This window comes from Thunnus thynnus, chromosome 1 (assembly GCF_963924715.1).
Source record: "Thunnus thynnus chromosome 1, fThuThy2.1, whole genome shotgun sequence".
NCBI classification, from domain to species: Eukaryota; Metazoa; Chordata; class Actinopteri; order Scombriformes; family Scombridae; genus Thunnus; species Thunnus thynnus.
Genome location: NC_089517.1, coordinates 20,319,296 through 20,337,690, shown reverse-complemented (window position 1 = coordinate 20,337,690; position 18,395 = coordinate 20,319,296).

The window sequence follows — 18,395 nt, the reverse complement described above, 5'->3', positions numbered from 1 at the left end:
TCAGCTTTTTGTGGACATACGCATGTAGAGTGAAGTGGAACAATAAATTGAAGCAATCACTTTTATTCAAGGACCACATGCAAAATCTGCCAATAGTGCCGTTAGCTTATGGTGGAATGATTTCAGAAGAAAGAAAGAAACTCTGTGGCTAAAATTTAATGTTGTCCTTTTGGTTCTTGACCTTGTAATTTCCCATTTCACACTCCAAGTTGTTTGTGACAAGCTTACTGAGCTGATCACTTTATATATGCCATTAATAAATGCCTCATTTAATTAGACCCTGAGATAAGGGGAGAGACATGGAAAGAGGAAAGGAGCCACCAGAGCAACTTTGTGCTCTTATTAGAGGCAGATGTTCAGTTTCAGTTAAGCCCTGGTTAGACAGGGCCCTGGCCACCTTACTGATAAACAGCTGCAACTGGCTTATGTAATGACTGTTTTACTCCCATTGTCAATGGAGATAAAGATTTGCACTCACCCTGTAAATCCAGGGGTTGCTCAGAGAAAAAGCTTGGGGGCTCAGTCCAACTTTGAGTTTTCTTGTCCTTAAATGTGCTTTGCACAGCAGAGTGTATTGCTTGTCCAATAACTGAATTACACAGAACTCAAAGGGTAATAGTAGTTCAATTTTATGTTTTTTCTGATTGTAAGGATGGTTCATGTTCATCAGCCGAGCAGTAAGTTTCCACAAGCTGTTTTACTGGATTTTTGACAACAGTAGAAGATGTTGTTGGTTTTCGGAAACAATATTTTCCAGAGTCTTTAAAGGATAAGGATAGCAGTTTTCTATATGCTCATCCTATTTACAAGTATTGTGTACAGTATGTATCCAAAGCCTGATATATCGTATTCCTCTGTGCCGTAGACCTCTGTTGTTGTTCTCTGGTGTTGAGTTTGGGCTTGTTTGTTTCTTCTTCCTCTTCTATTCTTGGGAAACACTGCAGAGACTTATATTAGCGATCGTTATTACGTTGTACATACATACAACATACTACATGCTACATTCCCGTGCATGTGCGGTGACATTTGCTTTATGCAAAACTACTCTCTGGAGACTGAAAACATGATCGCTGTTATAAGTCTTTGAAGGTGTATTTAAACAAACTACTGTGCCTATACTCTTCGTGGTGAAGGAACATGTCATCCAGTGCAATGGTGTGACTCACTGATGTTTTCAATAGTTTTGGACAGAGCTCTACAGCACAAAGGAATAAGGATTATGTAAGATCAATTCATTGTTGGTTCAACTCTGCACATGAGATTTGTCTGCAATAAGAAAAATGTAGAAAATCACCATCCTTTAAAGACTCTGGAAAATATTGTTTCTCTACACCAACATCTTCTATTGTTGTCAAAAATCCATCAATACAGCTTGTCGAAACTTACTGCTCGACTGATGTACATGAACCATCATTTTAAACAAGGTAATAATGACAACTTTCCTATGATGACTCTATAAGGCCGCAATCATTACAGGTCTATCACAGGAAATAAACTGAACATGAGGAGATCACTACATGTTCCCAACTACCTCTAGTAATCCAGTCAGTAAGGCCCCACAACATGATCTGTAGGGAAGAAAATGCCTTCTCAGCATCTCTGTTGAATGAGTAAGACTGCAACACTCTCTTAATCAAACAGCTGTCCCCTGTAAGTTTAAAGGGAATGGAGTTCAAGCAGGAGTCTGGCGAGCAATGGTTCTCAAATATATCTCAAACTTTCCCTTTTGGGTGTAACTTAGGAGTGATTTGACTCACCCTTGCATAAATTGCTGACTCTAGCTGAGCTGCAGGGAACCACAAACAGTTGATGAGTATGTAGTATGTAGTAGTATGTAGTGTTTCACAATAACTTAAGGTATTGTGCTTAAAATATTGGAAATTAGTTTGAAAAGTATTTGCATGTATTGGATGAAACCAGAGCAAAATACAGCACTCAAATTTACTGTTCAAGTTTTAACCACTAAGAGGTCTGTTTTTTACTTCCATGTGCAATTTCACATTGTTATACAGAGGGAGAGCCATGTGTATGGCTGTGCTACACTATTATTACCAGAAGTGAATATTGAGAATTTTATTGTTGGGGTTTTGGAAGGTGGGATGAGAGATTATTACGGTATAGTTCATATACTCCAGACAGGACAGGACCTCCAGGCAGGATGTTGAACATTAGACACAAATAAGTAATAGATTCCAGATTTCCAAATTATGTAATTGTGATGCTATTTCTCTGGTCAGAGAGGCCTTATATAGCACATGATTTCAAGAAAGCCAGTTGGGACAGGCCTATGTGGAGGAATTTATGATTTAGAGAGGCTGGAGTTAAAGGCATCTTGTCTGGCCTGCTTGTTCATCATAAGAATTTGGTAAGATTTGTAGATAGAAAGGAGGCTTTACTAAAGCCATTTGTCTAAAGGGAACAATTTGGAACGTATTTGGTTTTGATAAGTTTACCTCCTTTTTCCTATGTTTTCTGACTCACAGAAAAAAAATGAAAAAACATAATTTTACTCAATATTTTTGTCTCATTTCATTTTCATTTTATTTATTTATGTGACTCAAGACTATGATCACATGGTATGGAGCACAAACAGAACATACAATAATAACAAAACGATAGCACACAGCATGGCTAAAGTACGACAAATGTAACTTAAACAAAGGAAGGACATTCTTCAAAAAGGCATGTAATTTACCAATAACTTTTGGCTTATCTGATTGTAATAACAAAATTAATTGAAGCATAGATGGACAGTTTAAATAATACTTTGGCAAATACCTTTGTCTATAATTCATTATGCTCACATTCTTACATTAAAATAAAATGTGATACTCCTCTCCTTAACGATTATAATCTCTAAAGTTATAGTGCAGACAAGATTTAGGTTCCTGACAACTCTTTTTTTTAACATAGTGGAGTTCATAGGACTTTGGCAATCATTCTTTGAGTGGGTGTAGGGAGTAAACGCTTCACTGGGGTCATAAGGTGGGGACCCTCTTTCCATGGTGTTTAGTTGATAGGCCCACACAGCAACAGAACTTAAAAAGGATCAGTCAAGTATGGGTTTCTTCTGTCAATGATTCAGTCCTGTTTATTTGAACTATAAATCATAACCAAACTTCAGGAGAATCTGTCAAGTCCAGCTTTCTTCTGTCAATGATTCAGTCCTGTTTATGTGGCTATAAATCATCAACAGAACTTCAGCAAGATCTGTTGAGTCCAGGTTTCTTCTGTCAATGATTCAGTGTTGTTTATGCGGACTGTAAATCATAACCAGTAGCAACAGAACTTCAGGAGGATCAGTCAAGTGCAGGTTTCTTCTGTCAATGATTCAGTCCTGATTATGCAGACTGTGAATCATAAACAGCAGTAGAAGGGGTAGAAGCTTCACTGGGGTCATCAGATGGGCCCCCTCCTTCCTCTGTGTTTTATTGATTGGACCATGTCACCACCAGAGGGCTCAACAGTGACAGCTGGTGTCCCAGGTGCACCCCTCTCCGCTTTTACCCCTCCTGCTGGCTGATAGTCATTTTGCCGCCTAGTTCTTGTCCTTTCTTTTCAGTCAGAGCCAGTTGCTGCTTCGCTCGGCAGCCTCTGCCAGTAACTTGGTAGCTTATCAGAGGGCCTGTCCTCAGACTCCCATCCCTTTCAGCAGCCTGGTGGTTGACATGGCCACAAACCCCCTGCAGCTGACCTCCACAGGGAGCACCTATGTTCTCCAGCCCTTTTGTTCTGCTTCAGTTGCTAGATCAGGGGACTTCAGCTTTTTGCATTTGTATGCTTCACCAACTGCATCCTCCCATGGCAGGGTCAGTTCTATGATGAACAGGGACTTTTGTTAGGCTGACCACAGGATCAGATGCGGCCTTAGACTGGTTGTAATGATCTTCAGTGGGAAGGTGTGCTTCTGGTCTAGAGTGACCTTCATCTTACAATCCTGAGCTGTATCCAGTAGGCTTGATTCTTTTCCTGTAGTTGACCTCTTTGGTACCTTTCCTGCTGGTACAAAGGCTATGGTGTTTGAGAAGCCAGGGTTTGGGGGAAAGAAGGCCTCATTGTTATTCCTCCTTTCTTCCAGCACTAGTGCCAGTTGCCGGAGGACCTGGTTGTGCCTCCAGGTGTAGTGTCCTTGGGTGAGGCTGGTCTTGCAGCTGGTGAGTATGTGCTGTAGGGCTGCTGGTGTCTGTCAAAATGGACATGATGGGTCTTCCGCAAGCCACTGGTTCAGGTTCTTGGGACTGGGAAGAACATTGTAGATGGCTCTGATGATGATGCTAAGCTTCCATTTGCCAAAGATCCTTCCAGGCAAGCTTCTGGTGTTCGAAGTTTTCCCATCTTGTCCATTGGCCCTGTATTGCCTGTGAGACTGCCTTTGGACATCACTCTGCCTCCTCCTGCTGCTGTATCTCTTTTACCACCAGCCTTCTCTTCTGGGCAGGTGTTGCTCTGTGCCATGTGGGTCTACTTGTGCGTAGCCCAAAACTGCCTCTTCCATGCTGCACTTGGCCCACAACATCTCCATGCCTGAAAATAAATAAAATAGATAAGTGTGAGCCAGAAAAATAATTTTCGAGCACAGTGTGTGAGTAAAGATTACAACCTACTGTAATCTTTCCCCCCACTGTTAATCCTTCAGAAACTAGTATTTAATAGTCAGATAATGTACAATGTTTATTAACAGTGAATTAGTTTCACAGAAAATAAATGCTGCCAAGTATAAATATCAGCACACTGCTAACTGTAGCCTCAGTTTGTGCCTCTCACAAAGCTGCTGGTAGCGTTATCAAGTCTGATAAGAGATGGCAGAGAGGTGACATTGTGCTTATAAGCCAAAGATGTATTCCTTTTCTGTGGCAGCAAAAACAACACATGGGCCGATAACTATGCTGTGCTATATTCATAGCTTTACAAGATATTCAGGGCTGACGAAAGTAACATTATAAACAGCAGGGCTGCGGCTATGTACTGACACTCCCCCTCAGACACACACATACACACACCGGACAGCATCATTGGTGCTGAGATGCTAATGTTAGCTCAGCTACAACACAGGTACCACACAGAAACTTTTACAAAGGGCCATGGATATGCTTCTAGTGACTGTCAATGCTCCAGTGGACTCTGACAGCAGCTGCTCATGGCTGGTTATTTTGCTTGCATTTTGTCTTCATTGTCACCTACAATTGCCGTCCATCTGACCATCACCAGTCTGTCCAGCACCATAAGATCAAGGAGGGTAGTGGCACTCTGGTAGTGGTGAGCCAAAGTACATGAATCTATTCAGGTACTGTTGATCATCTAACCGATTAATCGACCAATCTTTGCAGCTCTAGTGTAAAACACACAATGAAGACTGTTCCTGATTAATGAAGTAACTTCCTGTCTGTGGTCCAACACAAAAAGGTGAATGATAGTTCAGTTCCTGTTCTCTCATTGAACAGGAGCCCCTATGAGAAAATGATGTTCTCTCAGAATACAGATCTTGCATCAGGCTGCCCTCAATGTATTTAAATGTGAGTCTATTTGACAAAGACCAGAGCATACCAATGAACAGCACAGCAGAAACAGCAGCAGGTGTTAGCTGACAATGGGATACAGACTGTAAGACATAGTAATGAACAGTTTTCACTGTGCTCTTATATTTCTTTGTGTGCTCCTGAAATTTTTAATTTAAGAGCACATGTACTCCTTGGGAAAAACATTAGAGCCCTGCTGGCATCTCTGATACCGTTGCTATGGGTGTTCTGTCAATGTGGAATCTGTTCATTGAGTTTTCCTTGGTAATGGAGATGGTCCTGGACTTGCTGGGCTTAAACTTCATACTTGCCCATGTTATGTTGGAATGAAGTTTTTTCCAGGAGTCGCTTTGTTCATGTGATAGTGTTGGCCAGGGAGGTCATGTCATCCATATAGGCGAATGAGAGGTAGTCGTTGTCCGGACTGCAGGTGTTCTCTCTCGCTGTCTCCTACCACCCATTTGGATCTTCTGACAATCAGTTCCGTGGCCATGGTTAAGGCTAGTGGGGAGATGGTGCATCCTTCCATTATTTATGATCCAGCTATTATTTATTATTTATAATTACATTAGCATTTCAGGGTTTGTATCTGCATCTCTTTCTGCAAGAAGGCTTACTGTGACTTTAAAACTGACCAAATTGAATACCAGGCGGATAGTGGATTATCTGGTGCAAGTAACCTGCAGTGAATTATATAACTGTATTCTGTCTGTGAGGAAGAAAACCAAAACAGTGTGGACCAAAATAAACACAGAATGAGGGGAACAATATGCCAAAACAAGTGGAACATGATATATCAGAAAAGATTCTCTGGGCTTAAAATCTTACAGTATGTACAACAAATTCATATAAAATATTTTTGGTAGGAGTACTAGTAAGGTATAAGCTGGTTTTGGACTGCTGAATCATTGCCACATCTTTGATTTGTTCAGTTATTCAAATAAGAAAATTAGATATAAGATAAAGAAAGCAATAAGAAATTGGCTGATGTGAACATGATGTCAGCCTGAGAAGAATGAAATGCAAAGAAATGTCGATTCAGTCTGATTATCAGGCAAGCCAAGTCATTAGAAAGGAACATTCAAGAATTAAAATGGAATTATGAACTGAAATTGGATGGAATTACAAGTTGAAACTACATATAAAATTGAATCTTATGTCCATATTTGACATACCTGTTGTGTTGTTGATTTTACATCGCCGACATTAAGACATTCAATGAGTGATAAATTGACGAAAATGTGATATTGCATTGAAATCTCTGCAATGTACTTATTGCAGATGTGACCTATGTTTTAGTCTTTCTTCATCTTTCTCATTTATCTCTTGTTTGGTCCGTCAGGTAAGACTGAAAGTTACTTTAGGTCTTAAAAGCCATAAAACACAGAGTTTCAACATCCTGCGCTGATCCTGATCCAAACCACTCATGCGATGATGCTTTCCTCAGTAATGTATCCCCATCCCTATTTCATTCGGTTCGCCCTTCTTTGTTTTTTCTCAGCCTGAGAGCCACCGCAGTGAATCCCTGGCTCCATTCCCTCAGGACTTGGTTTGAATTCTGGCCCAGAAGGAGGCAAACCCAAGTGAGAGAACAAAGGCTGTTTGTCAGAGAGATGATGGTGTGTAGTCAACCAATGTGGACTGGAACAGTTAAGCAAAGTTTCTCCGCCCGGGTACATCTATAGGTTCCATGTATTGGTCTAAAACGATAAGACCTCAGTCATTTCAGTGTTGACAGTCACACAGACAGTTTTTCTTTCTCCCTTGTGACGCACTTCCATTTTGGAAAGTGGGTTGTGTTGAAGATGCACAGCCCATGACTGTTGAGTGTTTACTCATTCACCTCACTCAACAGTCAGCATTTTGTGGTATAAACCATAATCCATGTTTTTTTGAAAACATACTTTTGTCCCCACTCAAGGATTAACATACATTTATATGGACGATGATTAAGAAAAAGTCGTCTGTTTCTGTCAGAAGTGGAAAAATTACAAAATATTGTCATGTTTAAACTCCTGGTTGCCTACTGGTTGAGACATACCACATAACTTAAATTGCAACGTCCGCAGACCTTTTTACCATATCATACCCTCTCTCAACTCATTTTTCCTGGCTCTCTGCACTTTCAGCCATCCAATAAAGGCAAAAATGAACCAAACCTAATCTATCTTTGGGCACATATGGTGTTTATTGGAAGTTTTCATAACTAGATCTATGATGCTGGACCCAATAGTAATCTGAGGGATTCAGTTTTTCTCTTTGAATTTGACTTTTACATTTGACACTTTACATATTTTGATTTTGCTGCTACAAGTGCTGCTGTTTATTTAAGCTGCTATCACTGCTACCTGCAGACTCAAAACACTTTACCCACCGCTCAATTTCATTTCCTTGTATTTTTACTTTTTATTTCAACTTCATCGTCTCCTCACTGTGATGAGTTTTGTATCAATAAACTTTATAGTTACTATTTATGTTGGTGAATATTATATTTAGTACGTTTATTTTTAGTTTTTTACGCCTTCAGTGCTACATATTAGAGGTTTATAATGTACATAGTATATGCAATGTAGTAGTAAATGATCTATCCACCTGTTTTTGTTCTTCTGCTGCTTTGACACTTGTTTTTCCCTGTGTGGGATCAATAAAGCTGATCCAGTGAACTGATTTTAAGGTTAGGATAAAGAAGTATACTCCAATCTTCAGTTTAAGAATTGTGTTGTTTATGTATACGGCCTATTTATAACCATGTAGAGTAGAAAAAACACACAGAACATAAAACTGAACACCCCTGGTTTAACATTTTTTCCACCAGAGCTTTTCACAATGACAGATTGAGTCATAAATGATGAGGTAGGTAAAAGACTTCATTCACTCCTCCACATGACTTTCCTCAAAGGATCCACATTAGTCCAATATTTGGCTAATGATGGGTTCATGAAAAACTAGTTACATAAAACAGCTTTGAGTAGCAGTCTAAATATAGAGAACCTCGTTATAGACAACATAACAAAGAACACACTCATAACTCAGTTTTGTTTTCCAGCATCACACACCAGAGCCGACACATAATCACATGCTGATGATGGTTGGCTGCTTCTTTTGTGCCTCTTCTGCTGGTTACTTCCCTGCTTGGTGAACATACAGCATGAAGTAGCAGAAGATCTTGTCACCACTTTGTTCTGAGTGGAGCAGTGAGACAAGTGGAAAGTTAAGCTGAAGTAAACAAAGCTTGAGGGCCAGTGTTATTGTCTGTTTAAATAGTTCTATCCTCAGAGGGTTTGTGCTAGTACACCACCATTGAACCACCGAAGAAGGAATAAGCTGCTTTGGCAAACCTCTAGTTTGTTGAAATTTTCTCTCTGTGAGGAGGCTCTGAGAGCCTTCTATGGAGGTTTAGTTTGTCCAATCAGTCTAATGTCCTGACAGCAATGATCAAAACAATGCATAAACATTTACCCTCAGCAGGTATAGAAGTGGAGCACGGCGGAACAACAGTAGAGTGCAATTCGAGTGTGACTTAAAATACTTTTTATGGTTTGTGAAAAGAAATTTAAGAAAATTGACTGAAGTCCTGGTCATAGGGTTGTGGAGCCTCTTTATTTAGTTACTTAGTACTGTTGAAATGTTTATGTCAGGCGTGGAGAAGATGGCGATCTTCTTGTTCTTGCAGCAAATGCAAGAAAAAGACAAGATCTTGGGAAGAACTTAAGAAAATAAAAATTTTAAATGTCCTTTTGCATGTTTGTGTGTCTTTCTTCTTTAGTAAAGCTGCTATCCAGAACAATGCACAGCAAAATAGTAGAATGAGAAGTATTTTTCAAGCAACAATTTAGGATAGAAATACAAAAATATAAGGAAAGAGGTTGAAGACATATTTTTGGAAAGTAGCACATAATGAAGAATTTTTGTACATAGTAATATATTTAACACATTTAAAACCTGATTTTGTCCAGCTGCTCTTGTCAGTGATAAATTTGTTATTCCTTTACGTTATATAACCCTGCTGTCTCCCAGACAGTATGTCATATATTGCAGCATACAATATGTGTTGGATCTTAGAAGAGGTCATAAATCGCCCAACCAGGACCCACTGTCTCTGTCAAGCTCTCTTCAAGAGTGAAAAACAAAACATTGAAAAGCTACAGTATAGTTCCAGGTATGGAAAACTAACCCCAGACTCATCTGACTTTTTGCGATTCTGAGAAAAATGGATTCTCTACTTGTAACTGCTTACCTCATCTTAATGCAGTGGCCATTAATTATAGGCTGCTCAATAGAACGCAGAGCACAGATGTGATACATTCATCACACTTGCAAAGGAAGGACTCTAAATGATGAAGTTCGGACAGGTTATATAACAGATAGTGTTAAGATATGTTGGGCTCTCTCTATCTCTTGGAACGGGCATCCATGCATACATGTTATTACTTAAAATCTGGTCATAAATTCAGATCAGGTTTCCACTCCAGATATGGCTTCAGCTCGGTTGAATGAACTAGTTTCCTCCACCACTCTGCCATATTTCTGCAAAGGGTCGGAATATTTGATATTGATCTGGAATTTGTGGATTTGTTGTCTGCTGAATCTCATTAGAAAATCATGCTTATTATACTGATAAACAAACTGCCAACTTAGTTTTTTCATTTGCCCGGATGATCACAGTCACCATTTGGAAGATGGAGATGGTGACAGTTAACAAATGCAACTGGAGTTGAGAATGCTAAGAGGAGCTAAGCAGAGCTCACACACAAATTGTTGACATAAGTTAGTAAAACACAGAAAATGTTTATGCCCTTTCTTTACAGTTTGTTGTGGACGCTCAAACAACACCTTGACCACACTCTTGACAATACCTGACATGCTTGCATATGCCTGCCAAACCAGTTGCACTTCTCAGGATTTAGAAAAGATCAAGATATTATCCAGACTAGTGCAGTGCCTGTTCAAAACGTGCCTTTTTGGAACAGGCTGATTGCTTATTTCTCGAGAACCACATATATATGTATCAATTGACAAACGTATTGAATAAAATGATAAGGATTTAATGAATGAAATGGTTTAAATCCAGACAGAAACTTCACCAGTGGGACTAAACTGAGGTTGAACTGTAGGAGCAGTTTATGGCCTTCCATTGGTTGATTCTGCTGCTACTCAAATGTATCTGTGCTCCTATTGGCTAGTTTTACTGCCTCCTTCTCTGTTTTTTTCTCCTGTGTATGCTTGTTTTTCTCTCTTGGACAGTTTAACTGAGCAGGGCACGTGCCTTTGTGCCGCACAGCAAGTCAGACCCAGAAGCCCCACCCTGTTGTGATGTGACCGTGTTTATACCAAACAGCCTCTGCTGAACTCAGACACAGAGCTGAGTGGCTCGCTGTTAGCTTGTTTTTTCAAAGTTTAATACTATTAAACGTATCGCGTGTCCAAATTGCACCAAATTCAACATTGCATGTCCTTGGGTCCCCAGCAATACACCCACCAAATGTGAAGTAGATTGGATGAATGGTTCTCCAGATATGCAAGGGACATACAGACAGACAGAGATTCCTTGCTTTATAAAGAGAGAGGAGAGATATAGAGATGATATAGCAGATGTTGCCAAAAACGTGCTTTTCTGTCTTTTTACATTCTTTTGAGTTTTAAGGTAAGTTTTATTGACTTTTAACAATATAACAGCACAAAGAATATATGTGACCACAACCAAAGCTGGCCTCCACCCAAACAGTCAGTCAGCACATCACAGTGCATCATATAACGAGTAGATTAATAATAAGGGTAAATTAAAGGAAAAGTAAAAAAAAATGTATATTCAAAAATGAAAGATGAACAGATCCATTAATATATACAGTATATGAAAAGTATATAATCAATCATGCTATAAAAATTTAAGAGTTAAAATTTAAGTTAACATATTTCTCTTCAAACTATTTCAAATGCTGATGTTTTCAAATCATTTCATGTAGCACAAACGAGAAATCTGCAAATTGGCAGCTTCAAAAAATGTTTATCACAACAAGCCCACAAGCGACGTAAGTAAGGCAGGAGTGCACTGCTCTTCATCAGACTGGGTTAGAATTAGGGTTTGTGGGTTAGGGTTGTGTATGAGAAAGTGCAGTGGAATCGAAACATGACTCAACTCATTTGTTTGTGGTGATAATAAACAGTTTGTGTATTGGGGGCTTTCAGTGTACAGACTTTATTGCTTCAATTTGTGTTTCTGTTTTCTTCAGCACCTGCTTCATATTTTTGTGGGATGTGTTCTCTTTCTCCAAATAGTGTAACTATGCATAATTAGGAGCAACATTTGCCAATAGAATCAGTCAATTACTTTATGGACTATCATTTTGTGCAATATGCAGCTGTAACATTGTAAATAAGGTCTGTGGCCACTTCTGTGTCATAGATACGGATTCTCATTGAGTCATATGTAATCAGCATCTCAGTGAATACCCTGAGGTCACTTTTCCCATGTTACTGATGTCAGTGATCTGCGTTCACATTGGCAGTGACTGCTCATGCCAAGACAAATGTCAGCCTGGGCCTCTCTTTCCAAGTCCCAGCTTGTGGTGAGTTTATTATACTAAACTTTGAAAATCCCTTGCTTTTTGCGCAGTGGTACCGTGGGGGCTCTGGGAAAGGTTTGGTTCCCAGACAGAAAATGCAACGCTGAGTGTGAGACAGGTTTTCTAGGCTTGTTGGTGGCCTTTTCTCTGAAGGTTAAAGCAGCTGATTGGTTAAGAAACCACTCTCTTTTTTATCTCCTCGCACACACACTGCTGCTCTCAAGAGTTTGGCTTACAAGTATGTGGGCCATTGTCGAATAATTTAAATGCCAGCTTTCCTATTTAAGGCTGATAATGACTTTTAATGCGTTTACGTTTACACATAAGGTTGAGACAGCTGTGATGAATGTATGTCATGTTTGTTTTTGTCTGTGTAATTATGCATGATTTTGTATGAGCAGCTTTCACTCTAAAGGAATGTTTCTCTAGCTGTATCTGGACTTTATTTGACATGCACTGTTTCTTGTTAAGAGAGCCGACCAATATGTTATCATGGTATAAAACACAAACCAGAAGTGTTTCTCTTTTCCCTTCTGTAATTTATAGTCACTAATTATGATAGTGGGTGGATGGCTGTATTTACAAGTGTAGTTATATTTAAAATCAGGTTGAGACAACCAGACGGAGGGGGGAGAAAACAGAAGAGCATTTTTGTTCTTGTCTCTCCTCTCCAAGAACCATAAATTATGTTTTGGGAGTGGTGGTTGGACTTAGACGTCTGAGCTAACCAACTTACTCACTCATTATGGCATTGTCTCTTTGAATTGAGTAGTAAGCAGTAACAGTATATCAGACTGCTGACATGAGTGTGAAGCCATCCTGACAGGCCTGCTTACGCACATCAATTTGAGGGGGACCAATGGATGCTGCTTGAGCCAAGATGCTTCCCTGGAACTCATGAACTGTGTCTGACTGACAAGCAGGCATCATAGTACTGCTGTCACAGCAGAGGGGTCCATCCAGAGTATCCAGAGCAATTGTCCCACCATGTCTGTCTTAACGAGTAATTGAATCAGTCAAAGAAAAAAAGCTCTCTTAGACACATAGCAAACAATGGTCACAATTTCTGATCATGTGAATTATTTTTAGTGTATAGGTCATTCTCCATACTCGCCTTTAGATGACCTATGCTGTGCATTTCTTTCATGAGTCTTTATGCAGTCTGTAGATTCAACGGATGCTTTGCTCTGCTTAGCAAGTGATATAATTTCTTCAGAATCTCCTTCACAGTCTTCAGTTGCTGGTTGCTGATGTTGTAGTCTTGTTTCGTGGGGCTGAGGTGGCAAGAGATGAAGGCACGGGCATGGAGCAGGTATGGATGGCACAGGAGCGTCTGGTCTTGGAGGTTTTTGAGAAAGTATTGCTTTGTGGCATGCACCTTAATATAGCAAGGGAGCAACAGGTCTGGGTAAACCAGTATGGGTTCAGTAGTGAGAACATGGTAGGTATGTCTAGAAGAGAATATTGATAACTCTGTACTGAGGAGGAGCCAATCTGGGCTCCAAACATTGCACTATTTTTGATATGCAACAAAGAAGAATATTTTTTAAGGAAGCATTTTGAGAAATACAGAGGAACACACACTTTTTTTGGACTCAGCACCTGGACAAGAAAGATGTGCGTGCATTTTACTCACTGTTTGTAGAAGAGAATATTTAGAAAAATGTGTGAAAACCTGGATAGCCTGAATTGATATGACCGAGCTGAAATACCTGAGGAATTGTTGATAGACATTAGCAAAGCTCAGAAACCATCTGGGCCCAAACTGTGCAGTGTGTTGTGAACACTCAGACACTGTCTGACATACAGTATATCGGACCTGCCATACCTGCTAAACATGCTGTTGAACTTTGTGAGAATGTTCCTTAAGATGTTGACCAGAGCCTATAAAGTAGGGGATACAGTGGATCACGACGGGCTGGTAGACCATGGCACATAAAGGGAGACACATGAAAGATCTGCTTAACTATTTTATCTACAAAACATAAATTAAACTGCAAGAGATGAGATGTGGACACCAGGCATAAGTCTCATGAGACTTGGTTGACAGGACAGACCTTTGCCGCTACAGGATGACAGGACCACTCACCAAGGGAGTTGTGACAAATTCGAAATGACCCAACACCATTGCTTTAATCTCAGAGCCCCTTTAGGCAGACCTTCAATTAGCTGTTTTCTGTCACTCACTGTTTTTAAAAAGTTGCGTAATAGTTTGTCATTTGTATATAAATCTTTGAGTCTAAATGTAGTGGAAAAAAAGCATTTGGTTGCTACACATGCTAGAATGATACACACTTGATGAACACATTTTTCTGATGTGCTAATGTCATCCCACTATGTCTCTGTTTTTTAATGTCTGTCATCATCTCCCTGCTTTCGTCTTTCCGTTGCGCCACAGCTGTAAGTCCTTCCCAGGAGAAAGAATATAATATATGTTGCACTGGCAGCTCCAGTGCTTTTGTGGATTTTGCTGTCCTGGATGTGCACACTGCCATCTATCATCACCCCCCCTTTAGAATGAATGAGTCTCTGAAGTGATTATGCTGCACAGAAAAAAAGTAAAGAAGTAAACAATTTAGTGTGACTTTGGTCCGTCTGGATAACATGTGGCTTTACTTCTCCCCAAATGCTGTCTTTATTTTTCTGCCAAGAATAAATTAAGTGATCCTGCATGTTTGTGTGCTATTCATTTCTCATCTGTAAATAACTATTATCACTTCTACTGCTGTGACTATTACTACTACCACAACTACTGGTGCTACTGCCACTTCAGAGACCTTTGTAACCAGTTAAAACAAAACAGCGGCTGAATTGAAAAGTAATAATATATCTAATCCAAATACAGTAGCCTAGTCATAAACAAAAAAATGGTTTTACTACACGAAAACATGACTATAAAAGCTGTTTGAAGATGAGATGTAGCAGATGACTCATTCTGACAGCTTGAACTCCTGGATGGTCCCGAGCCTTGAGGCCCACATGGAAAAATGTCTGATTGACAATTAAGACTAGACTTTGTGGAAAGTTTCTAAACTGAAGACAAAATGTCAATTCAAGTTCGATGTGTCACAACTCAGAAACAACAGATGATGTACGGAAAACATTTTCCTTAATCTACACCAAATTGTTTAAATCTTACAAAATTACCCCTTTCACTGAAATAGTCTAATCAGCTTTATATTAGCACAAACAGATGTACCAAATTGTAATATTTATATGATCAGAGAGCTCACTAGGTTGTAAAAGGTCAGCCATATGTTTCTAGATTTTGGCCATTTTGTAGCTCCAAAAGTCCAAAAAAAATGCCAGATGGGGTTAAGGTGAAGTGTGCTGAATCGTGTGCATGAATAAAGGCTTGTCTTTTTTTTTCTCTCTTTTACTTGTTGAGTGTCCAAGAGACGTCTATCTTGCGTTGGCATTTGTAAGTGTTGAAAGGAGGTGGGTAGTCAGATCAGGTTGTACACTGTGTATGTTTGTTTAAGAACAGAGTTATCAGAGGTGAGCCAGGTCCAGAGTCAGGTCATGTTTTTGCTGAGGCAGAGAAAAGTTTACAGTCTCTTTAATACAAGCAAGTATAGAATCAGAAATCTTTTGACTTTAGTTTAATTCTGAGGATTGAGTGGAAACCTTAAAAACTGTCCTAAGAGAGCGACTATTAGAAATCCATTCATATTTTGTTTATCTGTCTTTAGACATTATAATCCTCAGCGTGAGTAAAAGACCAACCACTCCACTTCTTGTGCAATTCAGTGTCTGTTCTCCAGCTGTATTCCCGATGAGCCCAGACCACAACATTTTAATACTCGCTATGTCATTTCTGACATTCAGGAGACCCAGTGCCAGTGACCAGATTGGAAGCCCTCTCAAACCATGATATAAATTTACATGACGTGTTGACTTAGGGAAACTAATGCACATACTGGAAGACTTTACACATAAAAAGGACACATCTTGTGAAGAAAAGACGATCTGTGCTCTCTTTAATTGCTCCATTTATTGTGTAAAAACAGTGCTTCTCTGCAGTGGAAAAAGCTGAACTGCAAGGGGTTGTGTTGCGGTTTGGTCCCTCCGGGGTGTCTCTCTGTGATTCTATGTAACCAGGTGCTCTCAGGACCCCAACATGTTATGGTGGGCGACAAGTCTGCTGCCTCTCATCCATCCTCCACTTGTTAAACTGCGTTACACAACTCCAGAGCTTTCTGTATGTGTGTGTGTGTGTGTGTGTGTGTGTGTGTGTGTGTTTGTGTGTGTTTGTGTGTGTGTGTTTTGACTGCCCCACTTTATATGAACAACTCATTCACAAGTAGAGCAACAAGTCTGGCTAAAATTCAGCATTGTGGGGCTCTTGGAAAGTGAATAGAGAAGCAGCTCAACACACATCTCTGCCTTGTCCTAGCAAACACAGCTGTGGCTGCGTCCCCAAGCCACCCCTCTCTGTCTGAACTCTTTAGCCCAGAATTCCCTCAGCCAAACAAACCAAGCAGGTCAACACAGCAACAGTGGCCAGTTTATCCTTCATGCTGTGCTAAACAAGGATAGTTTAGAGCTCAGAGGCAGCTCTGGTGAGCTTATACAAACTCTATACCTGTCATGCTTTTGTCAGGGATATCAGTATCACATTATAAAATTCACTGCCTATAAATATACTGGCAGGAGGAAGCAATAGGGACTTATTATATATTATTATTTATTACCTTTAAATCACAGGTTAATTTAATCAAAATACATCAGTTTTCACCTTTTGTTTATGCAGTTTACTATTATGCAATGATGGCAGAGCGAACAGTTTCCTCCTGTCTTCATTGTAATTGTTTACATGTGTGGATTTTTTATGGCTGCGTTTACTGAAGCTTGTTTTTTATGACATAACATTGAAGTTTCTCTTTGATAAATGCAGCTTCAAAAAGCAAACTGTCGAGTTATTGGTAGAACTTTCTAAAATGTACAATGAATGATTTTAATGTTTTTGTCATATCTAAGCAGTCATGAGGAGAAGAAAAACAAGGTACTTTAAAGATTTTGTCTTTGTTGCAAATCTTGTTTGTTGTCACTGCCGCTATTATTATTCATTAGTCATATTTCTATTATTATTATTAATGTTGTCGTCATTGTTATTATTGTTGTTGCTGTGCTTCTCTGGGCTCTTCTCATTTCTCTATTTTGTGCCTCCTTGTCTCCTCTCTCCCGGACAGATGATGCAGCTGTGCCACACGCCATATTTAATTGACATTGCTTTAAAATGACAGCTCTGGAGCAAGGATGTCTTATTTTGTTTAATCACTGTTGCCTCAACTCCTCTCTCCTCGTGTCTCTTCCTTGCCTCCTCCACTCACATCTCAGGTGCGAGGGACTAAGACGTGAGGAGAGGAGGTGAGGAAAGGAATCGAGGATGTACAAACTGAGAAATGAGAAGAGGCGTCAGTGTCTCTCTCTCTCCTCTTTCCCTTCCCTCATTCTCTCTCAACCCAACTGATCAAGGCGGATGCCCGCCCACCTAGAGCCCCGTTCTGCTTGAGGTTTCTTCCCGTTAAAGGGGAGTTTTTCCTTGCTGCTGTCGCCAAGTGCTTGCTCATGAGGGAATGTTGGGTCTCTGTCAATTAAAGAGTACGGTCTAGACCTGCTCTATGTGGAAAGTGCCCTGAAATAACTTCTGTTGTGATTTGGCGCTATATAAATAAAAATTCAAATTGACTTGACTTGCACACACACACACACACACTCTCACACATACACACACACACACACACTAATTGTATCTAAATACAATAATAAAAGTAGAAAAATGACCTTTATAGGTACAAATAGTTGGATGTCATCACATCTATGGCTGCTATTCACATTGGGGACATGTAAAACTGTCACAGCAGCCATTGTTTTATTTCAGATTCAATTTGATTATGTTAACAGAAAAATAACACCATCTGACTTTTTTCAAAAAAAATACTTTGTGTTCAGTGGACAGAAAATCTGCTTTTGCACCTTCTCCTTATTTTCTACATACACAGAAAGTGTGTCAGGAGCTACAGCTGCATGAAAAGTATATTTGACTCAAAGTGGAAAGTATCAATATAATGTCATCAACTTTCTTTCCAACTTCATTACATGATGATGACACATTACCCAGACCTTACCATTTGTAGGTGACTTATTTTCTTCCTGAGGCACAACTGCAGTACTTTCACTTAACCTTTATCTGCAAGGGACAAAAAGGTCACAGGTTACAAACTCTGAGATCACATCAGGACCCTTGCTCTCAGTCAGACATAAATCACACTCATGTGATGGTAGTCATTCTTTTTGACTTTGTAGGGTCTTA